Raw genomic sequence first — 14614 nt, 5'->3', positions numbered from 1 at the left:
GTAAGCACTGCCCAGCCACAGCCCAAACCCCCTCCTGCTCCCCAGCCCCGAGCCCACTCCCACACCTTAACTCCCTCCCACAACCCCTACCCTTCACCCTCTCCTGCAGTCCAACTCCATGCCCCAGATCAGAACTTCCTCCCAGAGCCTGCCCTCTACACCCTCTCCCACATTCCTGCCCCAGCCCTGAGCCTCCTCCTGCACCCAAGCTCCCTCCCAGAGCCTGTACCCTTTACCCTCTCCTGCACTCCAACCCCCTGCCCCAGATCAGAACCCCTTTCCACACCCTAACTCCCTCCCAGAGCCTGCACCCCACACCTCAGTCCTGAGCCCCCTCCTGCACCCAAGCTCCTTCCCAGAGCCCACATCTCTTGCACCAATCCTGGGCCCCAGCCCTGAGCCACCTCCCCTACCTAAACTCACTCCTGGAGCCCAAACCCCCTCTCTCACCCCAAACCAATGCCTCAGTCCTGAGCTGCCTCCTGCACTCCAAAACCCTCATCCCTGGGCCCACCCCAGAGCCCATATCCCCAGCTGGAGCATGCACCCCAACCCCAGGCCTGAGCCCCCTCCTGCACCCCAAACCCCTCATCCTCTCCTCAGAGCTTGCACCCCCTCCCTCCTGTACCCCTGTCCCATCCCAGAGCCCCCTCCTATACCCTGAATCCCTCATTTCTGGTACCGTTCCAGAGCCCCTAGCTGGAGCCATCACCACCTCCTCCCCCCGCACCCCCCCCCAAAAAGTCTCATCAGGCTGGGGCAAAGTGAGTGAGGGTAGAGAAGAGCAAGCGATGAAGGGAGGGGGGATGGAGTGGGCAGGGCAGGGCAAGGGTGTTTGGTTTTGTGTGATTAGAAAGTTGGCAGGAAGATAATGGAGCTTACAACTGACTGAACCTGACAAACTGCTATGTTTCTCACTAGAAAGCTGTTTTCATCTCACAGACATATCTTGCAGTGATTAGTTTCATACACAAAGTTACCTTATGGCATTATTTTTTCATTAGTCAGAACTACTAAAAAAAACTACACACATGTTTGGCTGTTCTGGATGTCAAATGTTTAAAAAAAAATATTTGTAGTCTGCTAGTTAAACCAGAAAATGTATTATGAATTATAGGCAGTGGAGGTAGCAATGCCTGTAGTGAAGATTGCCTAATGCTTCTTGCCACAGGGTGACCGACTCCTTTAAGCATTTGGGTCTGGAGGACTACTTGCACATTATGGAGCATGTGAAAGACTCCTGGTAGAAGAGCTGGAGTGGCTGCTCAGAAGAGGGTAGGAAGTGTTTTAAGGAGTCCAGGGTGGGCTATGGGGAGAGACTTAGCAGAACCTGGGAAAGTCTAACAAGCTGTGCCCAGCCTGTGATGGGGGCAGAAGAGATTTTATTCTTTGTTAATAAACCAGAAGGGATGTTATTGGACTGTGATAGGTATATACCAACCCTACACTGGACTTGAAGGGTTAATGATTGCCTGTGGGGGCAATCAGCCTTGCCCTACTACACTTGCAGTATCAAACCTGGAGGGAGGAGTTAAAAGGGCTGAACCTGGTTCAATTAGGGCCTGACTAAGAAGGAAAGCCCACCTATAGAGCACAGGTAGTGAGAGAAGCCTGGCTGGAATCAGGATGCTCAGTGGGGTAGCTAGGAGCCCAAGGTAGTTAGGAAAGAAAGTGTCAGGAAGTGAGTCTACCCAAGATTTTGTACTGTGGTGAAGAGCTTACAGGGAGTAGGAAGACTTCTGATGAGTGAGGGACTGTCCTGGGAGGTGGAGGAAAAACTGTCCTGCAGCAGGACCAGCTGGGTGGCAGAAAGTGGTAAGAAGCTCTTGGACAAGGCTCAAAGAGAGCATTGAGCTGATGCACTGAACAGGCTGAGGCAAAGGCCTAAGACAGGGCAAGGTAGGAAGTGGTCTAGGGAAGCAGCAAGAGGGTCTGTGTAGTCGTGGCTTGACTGCCCATTCAAGGGTCCCTGGACTGGAATCCAAGGAAGAAGGGAGGGCCTGGGTTCCATTCCCCTGACAAGGTGTAAGGACTACTGTAACCCTCCTACCCCTATACTAGGTAGTCTGGACTCAGAGTGTCCAACATGAACTTGAACTATTTATTGTTGTATTACTGGTTTACCCTGGAAGGGATGGAATTTTGACTTAGCTGAAGGGTCAAGTCAAAAGGAGAAGCGGACCACCACAGGGCCAGAATGACTGCTACCGCAAGGATGCTGACTAGTGAATTGTAAGCTTACATGGACACATACAGTACTCCTTTGTAGACTTTGAGAAGCCCTAAGTGAAGGGATGCTCAGGTGGTGGCTGATTGTTACATTTGCCGTTATAAAGATTCCATTTTCAGTTGCTTATAACTTTGCAAACCTTAAACTGAGCAGGCTGAAATTTTCCGTACCAGGTGTTTATTGGGAAGTTCTAGTGTCTCCATGCTTTGGAGCAAGGGCTTGAAATTTGGTAGAAGAGTTGCCATAGTGTCAGGAAGGTGTCTTTTGTTGTTAACATGGTGAAAAATTGCCCAGATTATAAATCTGAGAAGTCACAGTTCAATAGAGGCTTGTTAGAATTTGCTAGCTAAATTATCTGAAGATTCCATCTGCACTGTATGATCCCTTCACAGCAGTCCAGACTGTGAAGAGGGTACATGTAAAGAGCAACTGAACCATCCTAGAGCTGAACGGGCTTACCAGGATTGCCCCTGCAAGTGCTCCTCCAGGTTGCTGGTGGTGGCTGTCCTGCTGGGCACCAGAATTGAGAGCAAGGAGACTGACTCTCCTTCAGCTCCCAACTAAAACCTCTCCAGCGCATCAAGGATCTACAACCTATCCTGAAAGACGATCCCTCACTCTCCCAGACCTTGGGAGACAGGCCAGTCCTTGCTTACAGACAGCCCCCCAACCTGAAGCAAATACCAGCAACTACACCCCACACAACAAAAACACTAACCCAGGAACCTATACCTGCAACAAATCTCATTGCCAGCTCTGTCCAAATATTTATTCAAGGGACACCATCAGCCACACCATCGGGGCTTTAACATAAAGGGAAGGGTAACTACCTTTCTGTATACAGTGCTATAAAATCCCTCCTGGCCAGAGGCAACATCCTGTTACCTGTAAAGGGTTAAGAAGCTCAGCTAACCTGGCTGGCACCTGACCCAAAGGACCAATAAGGGAACAATATACTTCCAAATCTTGGGGGGGAGAGGAGGAGGGGAAGGTTTTTGTTTGCTCTTTGTTTCCGTGTTTGTTCTCTCTTGGGACTGAGAGAGGCCAGACAGAAATCCATCTTCTCCAACCCATCCTAATCCAAGTCTCCAATATTGCAACCAGTATAGATAAGCCAGGCAAGGTGGATTAGTTTCTTTTGTTTTATGTGAATTTTCCCTGTGTTAAGAGGGAGGTTTTCTGTAACTTTAGGGTTTTGCCCAGAGGGGGATCCTCTGTGTTTTGAATCTGGATACCCTGTAAAGTATTTTCCATCCTGATTTTACAGAGATGATTAACTTTTTCTTTCTTTCTTTTTTTTTTTTTTTTTAAATAAAATCCTCCTTTTAAGAACTTGACTGATTTTTCCATTGTTCCATGATCCAGGGGTTTGGGTCTTTGATGATTTTGTAACAAATTGGTTAGGATATTATTCTCAAGCCTCCCCAGGAAAAGGGGTGTGTAGGGCTTGGGGGGATATTTTGGGGGAAGACGTCTCCAAGTGGTCTCTTTCCCTGTTCTTTGTTTAAAATGCTTGGTGGTGGCAGCATACTGTTCAAGGACAAGGCAAAGTTTGTACCTTGGGGAAGTTTTTAACCTAAGCTGGTAAGAATAGGCTTAGGGGGTCTTTTGTGCAGGTCCCCACATCTGTACCCTAGAGTTCAGAGTGGGGAAGGAACCCTGACAGGCTTGTTCACCTGCATATCTACCAACATATGCCATCATGTGCCAGCAATGCCCCTCTACCATGTACATTGTCCAAACCGGACAGTCTCTACGCAGAAGAATAAATGGACACAAATCAGACATCAAGAATTATAATGTAACAGCCGGAGAACATTTCAATCTCCCTGGACACTCAGTAACGGACTTAAAAGTGGCAATTCTTCAACAAAAAAAAACTTTAAAAACAGACTCCAATGAGAAACTGCAGAACTGGAATTAATTTGCAAACTGGACACCATCAAATTAGGCCTGAATAAAGACTGGGAGTAGATGGGTCACTACAAAAACTGATTTCCCCATGCTAATTTCCCCCTGCTGTTACTCACACCTTCTTGTCAACTGTTTGAAATGGACCACCCTGATTACATTGGCCTCATTACCACTACAAAAGTGATTTTTCCTCCCTTTGTATTCTACTGTTGACAATAGTCCACTTCTACTTTAATTGAATTCTCTTTAGCACTGACCCCCCCCACACACACACTTGGTAAGGCAACTCCCATCTTTTCATGTATTGTGTACTTATACCTGCCTTTGTATTTTCCACTCCATTCATCTGATGAAGTGGCTTTTAGCCCATGAAAGCTCATGCCCAAATAAAGTTGTTAGTCTCTAAGGTGCCACAAGTATTCCTTGTTAGTGCTCTCAGTGTTCCTCCATCTGACACCCAGCAAGCAAGGAGGAGAAAGAGGAAGCTGTCTAACGAAAACAATGTGATGGGGTAAGGAACTGGGGTAGGGAGAGGGAATGAGACAGGTGCAGGAAGGTGAGTAGTTAGAAGCTTGGTGTGAGGGAAAGAAGGTTAGGAGCAGGAGGCTCTAGGGTTGCCAACTGTTTAATCACATAGACACAAACACCCTTGCCCTGCTTCCTGTCCCTTCCCCAAGGCCCTGCCAACTCCATCCTCCCCCTCCATCGCTGGCTCTCCCCCACCCTCCCTCACTCTCACTGGGCTGGGGTTGGAGTGCAGGCTATGGGCTGGGGGTTTTGGAGTGGGGCAGGGAGTTGGGGTGCAAGGTCTGGGAGAGAGTTTGGGTGCTGGAGGGGGCTCAGGGCTGGGGGAGGAGGTTGTGGTGTGGGAAGGTGTGTGGGATGCAGCCTCCTGGCTGGGGCAGGGGATTGGGGTGCAGGAGGGGGTGAGGGGTGCAGGCTCTGGGAGGGAGTTTGGATGCAAGAAGGAGCTCAGGGCTGGGAGAGGGTGAGGGGTGCAGGCTCCAGCCCGGTGGTGCTTACCTTGGGTGGCTCCCAGTTGGTGGCACAGCAGCATGAAGGCAGGCTCCCTGCCACTCCCGGAACGGCTGGCATGTCCCTGCGGCCCCTGGAGGGTGGGGAAGAGGTCTCCATGCGCTGCTTGTGCCCTGAGTGCCGACTCCACAGCTCCCGTTGGCCAGGAACTGAGGCCAATGGGAGCTGAGGGGGTGACGCTTCCCTTAGCCCTGCTGCACCACCGACCAGGATCTGCCCAAGGTAAGTGGAGTCAAGGTGCTCTGCCCCCTCCATGTTCTGCTCCAGGAAGTGACCAGCATGTCCCTGCGGCCCCTGCAGTGGGGCAGGGGACTCAGCACACTTGTCCCTGCCTGCAGGCTCTGCCTCCGCATCTCCCATTGGCCACAGTTCCCAGGGCTGCAGCGACATGCCAGTAGCTTCCGGGAGCGGTGTGGGTCCTGGACAGGCAGGGAACCTGCCTTAGCCCTGCTGCACTACCACATTTTTAGCGCTTAAAATCTCCCTGTTTGGCTTCAGTAGCCTCCGGCAGATAGAGCCCCATTCTGGGAGACTGCTGGTGAAACCTGGAGAGTTGGCAACTGTATCTACAAGAGCAGCAGTCTAGTCTTGGCTGTAACAACAGCTTGCTTTTAGCAAGTACAAGTACCCCTAGATGGGGTCTCTGCTATTAAATAGCTTTGGGTTCAATCCTCCAAAGACTCATGCACATGCTTAACTTTATGGATGTGAGTAGTCCTACTGGCTTCTCTCTCTGACCACCAGTTATACAACATTCTCAAAGCTGTGAGATGCAGCTAAGCTTTACTTGCTGTAGCAGCCATCACTTAAGAAGATTCCCAAAATTATGCTGTTATTGGTCAATTATGAGATCATTAATATATGAAAAGCCCCTTCTCCTTGTTTTATCAATATCACAATTACTATCAATATCACATAAACCACTCCATGATTCTAATCCAACTCTTTTGTAACCTATAGCGATAGCAAAAAATTCATACTGGCCTCCTACATGAAGTTCTGGAACCAGAACCAGTATGAATATGAAAGAACAATCGGTATTAGATTATTCCTGTTTCTACAGTAATGAAGAAGAGCTCAGTGTAAGTTCACCAGCTTGTCTCTTTCACCAACAGAAGTTGGTCTGATAAAAGACATTACCTCACCCTCCTCGACTTGCAAAACAACCTGATATTTTGGACAAAATATAAATATATACGAAAGCCATTATGGTAGGGAATTGTAAAAAACAAAAAATTCACCACCACATAGCGTTTTTATCTTTATTAAAAGCAAATACACTTAATGCAATATAGAATTCACAGATAAGAAAATTAAGAAATTCAGAGTTATGGGTCTTACATCAGTTGAAACGTAGTCCTTTTCAGTATAATTTAGTATTTTTTATTCTTCAATATGCTAAAAACTTTTATGCCCTAAAAGAGATGTGCAATTTGAGTGAGCTATAGTATACAGTGAGTATAGTGTAATTTCAGGTCTTTGATATGTATGTATATTTTCAGCCCTAGAATTACATTCAGATTCTATAAAGGTGCTTGATATTTTTGAAGAAAAAAAGTAATTAGGTTTCTGTTGTGACATTACACTCCATATGCTTTATGGAAATAGGCTTATGAATATGACATAACTGGAATGTGCTTTATGCTAAATACCTTTTGTATGGTGTCATTAGAAAGCTTGTAATCTACTAAGTGTGTTCATCCTATTTGTTTGCATGTATTATTTCTATATCTGGAGTTAGGAGAATAAGATATAAACTTGTTACATCACTTATGTAAACATATTAAGTGGAGGCCATTAAGGGTGCTCTCCCCATGCAGGTTCGAATTCTGCCAACTGTGCCACTGTGACGGGTTTGGTCACAGAGACTCCCCTTGAGACTGTCAGTCAATGAGATGGGGTACTACTGAAAACAACCCTGCTGTCAGAACCGGCGCCCCTCCACTCCTGTCTTGCTGAGTTAGACATTACATTCAGCCTCAGCACAGTACCCAGAGGCTGGGCCACGACACCTCTCTGCAGTTCACTGAAACTGAGCTTTACTCAGCCCAGGATCTTCTCAATTAACAGGGACTTTCCAGCACCCAGTGCTCAGCCTTTCTGGGAGCCTGAACCCAAAATAAATCCATTTTACTCTGTATAAAGCTTATACAGGGTAAATTCATAAATTGTTTGCCCTCTATATCACTGATAGAGAGAGATGCACAGCTGTTTGCTCCTCCAGATATCAATCACTTACTCTGGGTTTATTAACAAACAGAGGTGATTTTATTTAGTATCAAAAGTAGGATTTAAGTGGTTTCAAGTAATAACAGACACAACAAAGTCAGTCACCCAGCAAAATAGAGCGAAAACACCCAAGTCTAAGCTTAATACATTAAGAAACTGATTACAGGTAATATCTCACTCTCAGAGATGTTCCAATAAGCTTCTTTTAGACTAGACTCCTTCCTAGTCTGTGCCCAATCCTTTCCCTGGTACAGTTCTTGTTAGTTCCAGCAGACATCTCAGGTGGTAAACAGGGGTCTTCTCATGACTGACAGCCCCCTTTGTCCTGCTCCACCCCCCTTTATAGCTTTGGCACAAGGTGGGAATCTTGTCTCTCTGGGTTCCCGTCCCTCCTTCTAAATGGAAAAGTACCAGATTTAAGATGGATTTCATGATCAGGTGACATGGTCACATGTCACTGTAAGACTCCTAGTCTCCAATCCCCATGGGCTGGCCCACATGTACAGAGGAAGGCTTTCAAGTAACTGAAGCCATTTACAACCAATTGTTTCTGGAGCACCCTTAATGGCCTCCACTTAATATGTTTACATCAGTGATACAAGTTGATGAAGTGAGCTGTAGCTCACGAAAGCTTATGCTCAGATAAATTTGTTAGTCTCTGAGGTGCCACAAGTACTCCTTTTCTTTTTGCGGATACAGACTAACACGGCTGCTACTCTGAAACAAGTTTATATCTTATTCTCCTAACTCCAGATAAAGAAATAATACATGAAACAAATATCTTATAATCTACTAAGTGTGTTCAGCATAATGACACCATATAAGGGGTATTTAGTGTAAAGCATATTCCAGTTATGTCATATTCATAAGCATATTTCCATAAAGCATATGGAGTACAACGTCACATGTAAAAACAGACTGATTCTTCACTACTGTACTTGCACTTTGTGTTGCCACTTACATCTAGGTGAAGTGAGTGTAAACTGTTACCATTCTGCTCTTGTAGCATTTTACACTCACATTCACTGGTGTAAATGACTGTCAGAAGATGTAAGCAAGGCAGTAGTGAACCAGAGAAAAACAGGCTTGATTCTGAGCTCAGGTTAGAAAGATCACCTGAAACTCCAATGAAGTCAGTACAGATGCACCACTATAAAACTGGTGTAAGAGGAGTATCCATGGGGCTGCATGTTAATTTCCACAAGTGACATGATCCAAATTATCACATTTTAACAAGTTAGTTATTGTCTCATCTGTGTTTAAAAAAAACTAGCACATCACATTGATTTCTTTGTATATTCTCACATTTACCAAATATACTTGAAGAGCATTCATTTTAGTGCTCAGATATTCATATACATTTTCATATTTGAATTTTTAATCACTGAAATGCATGCTACTTTTTATTTCAATATACACAGAAGCAGAGATAACTGAATAACTTCAACTGGTGAACACTTAAATCAATAAAGGAAAGGCTGCACTGTGCATATGGCAGATGCTATTTTTACTCCATTATACTGTTACTTGATTTCTTAACATGGCAAAAGATGCATTCCTCATAGCGGGTTACGTATATGCCAAATCCAAAGTATTAAAATTATGCTTCTATCATTATCTTAGTACCGATAAAAGCAAAACTTGTATCTCAAATCATCAAATTAAATTTGACCAACGTTCCAAAGAAATTCTCAACTTTTGGGTTGAGAATAAGCAGGATCATGTTGATCCCCCAAATATATTTTTCAGAAAGTTATAAGCACCTGAAAATAAATGACTTTGAATGAAGAATCTATCAGCCATATAGTGTTGCTTCTGCAACACTATACCCCGAGTAGTTAGCTAACATCTGGGGCCTTGCAAGTTATTGCCGTTTGGAGGAGAAACTGATGAGAGTCAGGTATTTCTTTGGTGCAATCCTGTTTATTTACAAAGAATGTACATAATGTTGTTGTTTCCTTGAACACAATACAAACAAAAGCAGGAGTCGGTTTATTTGTTCACATTTCCAAGCCTGCCTTTCTATCCAGCACTGCCCTAAAAACTCTTTCAGGGCCACACGACTAGTGCTTCTCTTGCTGTCACCTACTTTCAGGTGGCTCTCTCCAGTTCTCGGTTTCCCTTTTTACACACACACCAATAGACAGCTGCAACCAAATCAATCCCAGCCCCTGGGTTTGCAGTCAGTCCAGTCCTTGGGTGGTGGTTTCTGTTGTTTCAGCTATCACTACAAAAGCAAGCTTTTAATGGTTCTCTCATTAGCCTGAATGGAGGGCAGTTAACATATCCATCAACTTCAACTAAGTTTGTGACTGCCCATAGATCAAAGATTTCAGAGTGGTAGCCGTGTTAGTCTGTATTAGCAGAAAGAACCAGGAGTACTTGTGGCACCTTAGAGACTAACAAATAAATTTGTTAGCCCATAGATCAAAGACATGCTTGCTGGGACCCATCCAATCTCCAGCATAATGCTATTGAGTTGATTGAATGATTTCCCCCCCTGCACCCCGTAGGTAAAGGTCTTGCATGCCTAATCCTTAGGAAGCCACCGAGAAATGCTCTGGTAATACCCACTCCAAATACAGCTTTGTTAACTATGCTAACCACCTACACAGAGAAAGTCTGTGTCCTTGAAAAGAAGCTCCCAAGCCTCCAGCAGCATATAGAAATAGAACTCTACATTTGAATACCTTAGTTGCAACCTTTCAAAACTGTTTCCACACATTTAAATCAGTCTTCATAACCCTTGTCATTCCAATTATCAAATGGTATGGTGAATACAATGAGGAAATACCCCATAAAATGCATAACAAAAAGATTGCCCTGGAGCTATCATCAATTGAGCCCTGGTCTACACTAGGAGTTGAGGTCGAATTTAGCAGTGTTAAATCGATTTAACCCTGCACCCGTCCACACGACAAAGCCCTTTGTTTTGACTTAAAGGGCTCTTTAAAATTGATTTCCTTACTCCACCCCCGACAAGGGGATTAGCACTGAAATCTGCCTTGCCGGGTCGAATTTGGGGTACCATAGACACAATTAGATGGTATTGGCCTCCGGGAGCTATCCCGGAGTGCTCCATTGTGACTGCTCTGGACAGCACTTTTGTCAAGGTTCCTTCCCCACTCTGAACTCTAGCATACAGGTGTGGGGACCTGCATGAAAACCCCCTAAGCTTATTTTTACCAGCTTAGGTTAAAACTTCCCCAAAGGTACAAACTATTTTACCTTTTGCCCTTGTACTTTCCCGGTTAAATATCTGTTAGACGTTTGGTGGTGGCAGCGATAAAGAGTCCGCTTGGAAACATCTTTCCCCCCCCAAAATCCTCCCAAACCCTACACCCCCTTTCCCGGGGAAGGCTTGCTAAAAATCCTCACCCCTTTGCATAGGTGAACACAGACCCAAACCCTTGGATCTTAACAATGAAAAAGCATTCAGATTCTTAAAAGAAGAATTTTAATTGAAGAAAAAGTAAAAGAATCACATCTGTAAAATCAGGATGGTAAATACCTTACAGGGTAATCAGATTCGAAACATAGAGAATCCCTCTAGGCAAAACCTTATGTTACAAAAAGACACAAAAACAAGAATATCCATTCCATTCAGCACAGCTTATTTTACAGCCATTTAAAGAAAAACAGAATCTAACACATATCTAGCTAGATTACTTACTAAGTTCTAAGACTCCATTCCTGTTCTGTTCCCAGCAAAAGCATCACACAGACAGACAGAGAGAGACTTTGTTTCTCCCTCCCTCCAGCTTTTGAAAGTATCTTGTCTCCTCATTGGTCATTTTGGTCAGGTGCCAGCAAGGTTATCCTAGCTTCTTAACCCTTTACAGGTGATGGGGTTTTTCCTCTGGCCAGGAGGGATTTTAGGGGATTTCCCTTTATATTTATGACAACTCTCAACTCACATGCACTGGTCAGGTAGACAGGAAAAGGCCTGCAAACTTTTGAATTTCAATTTCCTGTTTGGCCAGCGTGGCAAGCTACAGGTGAGTGCAGAGCTCATCAGCAGAGATGACCATGATGGAGTCCCAGAACCGCAAAAGAGCTCCAGCATGGACCAAACGGGAGGTACGGGATCTGATCGCTGTATGAGGAGAGGAATCTGTGCTATCAGAACTCCATTCCAGTTTTCGAAATGCCAAAACATTTGTCAAAATCTCCCAGGGCATGAAGGACAGAGGCCATAACAGGGACCCGAAGCAGTGCCACATGAAACTTAAGGAGCTGAGGCAAACCTACCAGAAAACCAGAGAGGTGAACGGCCGATCTGGGTCAGAGCCCCAAACATGCCGCTTCTATGATGAGCTGCATGCCATTTTAGGGGGTTCAGCCACCACTACCACAGCCATGTTGTTTGATTCCTCCAATGGAGATGGAGGCAACATGGAAGCAGGTTTTGGGGACGAAGAAAATGATGATGAAGTTGTAAACAGCTCATAGCAAGCAAGCGGAGAAACCGGTTTTCCCGACAGCCAGGAACTGTTTCTCACCCTGGACCTGGAGCCAGTACCCCCCGAACCCACCCAAGGCTGTTTCCTGGACCTGCCAGGTGGAGAAGGGACCTCTGGTGAATGTACATTTTAAAATACTATACATGGTTTAAAAGCAAGCATGTTTAATGATTAATTTGCCCTAGCATTTGCGGCTCTCCTGGATGTACTCCCAAAGCCTTGCAAAAGGTTTCTGGGGAGGGCAGCCTTATTCCGTCCACCATGGTTGGACACTTTACCACTCCAGGCCAGTAGCACGTACTTGGGAATCATTGCAGAACAAAGCATTGCAGTGTATGTTTGCTGGCATTCAAATAACATCCGTACTTTATCTCTCTGTGTTATCCTCAGGAGAATGATATCATTCATGTTTCAGAGTAACAGCTGTGTTAGTCTGTATTCGCAAAAAGAAAAGGAGTACTTGTGGCACCTTAGAGACTAACCAATTTATTTGAGCATAAGCTTTCGTGAGCTACAGCTCACTTCATCATTCATGGTCACCTGGTTGAAATAGGGTGCTTTTCTTAAGGGGACATCCAGAGGTGCCCGTTCCTGCTGGGCTGTTTGCCTGTGGCTGAACAGAAATGTTCTCCGCTGTTAGCCACGGGGAAGGGGGAGGGGGAGGGGCTAGCCATGTGGTGCAAGAGGCAAAATGCGACCTTGGAATGAAAGCACATGTGCTATGTATGTAATGTTAACAGCAAGGTTTACCGTGAAAGAGTGTACCCATTGTTCTATAAAATGTGTCTTTTTAAATACCACTGTCTTTTTTTTAACTCTACCAGCTGCATGTGTTTCAAGGATCACAGGATCTTCTCCTTCCCAGAGGCTAGTGAAGATTAGAAGGTGAAAAAAACCACACTCGCAATGAAATGTTCTGAGCTCATGCTGTCCTCCCAGACTGACAGAGCACAGATGAATGCGTGGAGGCAGACAATGTCAGAGTGCAGAAAAGCACAAAATAACCAGGAGGAGAGGTGGTGGGCTGAGGAGAGTAAGTGGCGGGCTGAAGAGAGGGCTGAAGCTGAAAGGTGGCGACAGCGTGATGAGAGGAGGCAGGATTCAATGCTGAGGCTGCTGAAGGATCAAACTCATATGCTCCAGCATATGGCTGAGCTGCAGGAAAGGCAGCTAGAGCACAGGCCGCCGCTACAGCGCCTGTGTAACCAGCCGCCCTCCTCTCCGAGTTCCATAGCCTCCTCACCCAGACGCCCAAGAAGGCGGTAGCGGTGGCCTCCGGCGACCCAGCCAATGCACCCCAGAGGATTGCTCAAGCACCAGAAGGCTGGCATTCAATAAGTTTTAAATTTTTAAAGTGCTGTGTGGCCTCGTCCTTCCCTCCTCCACCAACCCTCCTGGGCTGCCTTGGCAGTTATCCCCCTATTTATGTGATGAATTAATAAAGAATGCATGAATGTGAAGCAACAATGACTTTATTGCCTCTGCAAGCGGTGATCGAAGCGGGGAGAGCTTCATGAGCCATGGCATTAAGGGGTAGGCTGGGTCCCCTAGAATAACTATAGGCATTTCAACATCCCCAACGGTTATTTTCTGGTCTGGGAATAAAGTCCCTTCCTGCAGCTTTTGAAACAGACCAGAGTTCCTGAAGATGTGAGCGTCATGTACATTTCCCAGCCATCCCACGCTGATGTTGGTGAAACGTCCCTTGTGATCCACCAGTGCTTGCAGCACTATTGAAAAGTACCCCTTGCGGTTTATGTACTCGCTGGCTTGGTGCTCCCTTGCCAAGATAGGGATATGGGTTCCGTCTATGGCCCCACCACAGTTAGGGAATCCCATTGCAGCAAAGCCATCCACTATGACCTGCACATTTCCCAGAGTCACTACCCTTGATATCAGCAGATCTTTGATTGCATTGGCTACTTGGATCACAGGAACCCGCACAGTAGATTTGTCCACTCCAAATTGATTCCCGACTGACCAGTAGCTGTCTGGCTATGCAGGCTTCCACAGGGCTATTGCCACTCGCTTCTCAACTGTGAGGGCTGCTCTCACTTTGGTATTCATGCGCTTCAGGGCAGGGGAAAGCAAGTCAAAGTTCCATGAAAGTGCCCTTACGCATGCGAAAGTTTCGCAGCCACTGGGAATCGTCCCAGACCTGCAACACTATGCCGTCCCACCAGTCTGTGCTTGTTTCCCAGGCCCAGAATCGGTGTTCCACTGCATGAACCTGCCCCATTAGCACCATGATGCCCGCATTGCCAGGGCCCGTGCTTTGAGAGAATCTGTGTCCATGTCCTCATCACAGAAGTGTCACAGCACACTATTACGGAAAAATTGCTTACTTTCTCATTTTTACTATAATTATAAAATAAATCAATTGTAATATAAATATTATACTTACATTTCAGCATACAGAGCAGTATCAAATGAATCATTATCTGTATGAAATTTTAGTTTGTGCTGACCTCACTACTGCTTTCTATGCAGTCTGTTGTAAAACTAGACATATCTAGATGACTTGATGTACCCTCTGGAAGACCTCTGTGTACCCCTGGTTGACAACCACTACCTTAGGGCTATATGGTGTTTCCTATCATTGCTGTATTTGAATGCCTCCCCAGTTAATTGGATTGCAATAGAGAGAGTCCTAGTGGACATCATAGAATCTTTAACTCTTCATCCTTCTCTGATTATGGGAACCTTAAACACTTCATAATTAAGTACCCAAGAGAATATTTTA

Source organism: Chelonia mydas, chromosome 5 (genome assembly GCF_015237465.2).
Source record: "Chelonia mydas isolate rCheMyd1 chromosome 5, rCheMyd1.pri.v2, whole genome shotgun sequence".
NCBI classification, from domain to species: Eukaryota; Metazoa; Chordata; order Testudines; family Cheloniidae; genus Chelonia; species Chelonia mydas.
This window is presented reverse-complemented; position numbering follows the sequence as displayed.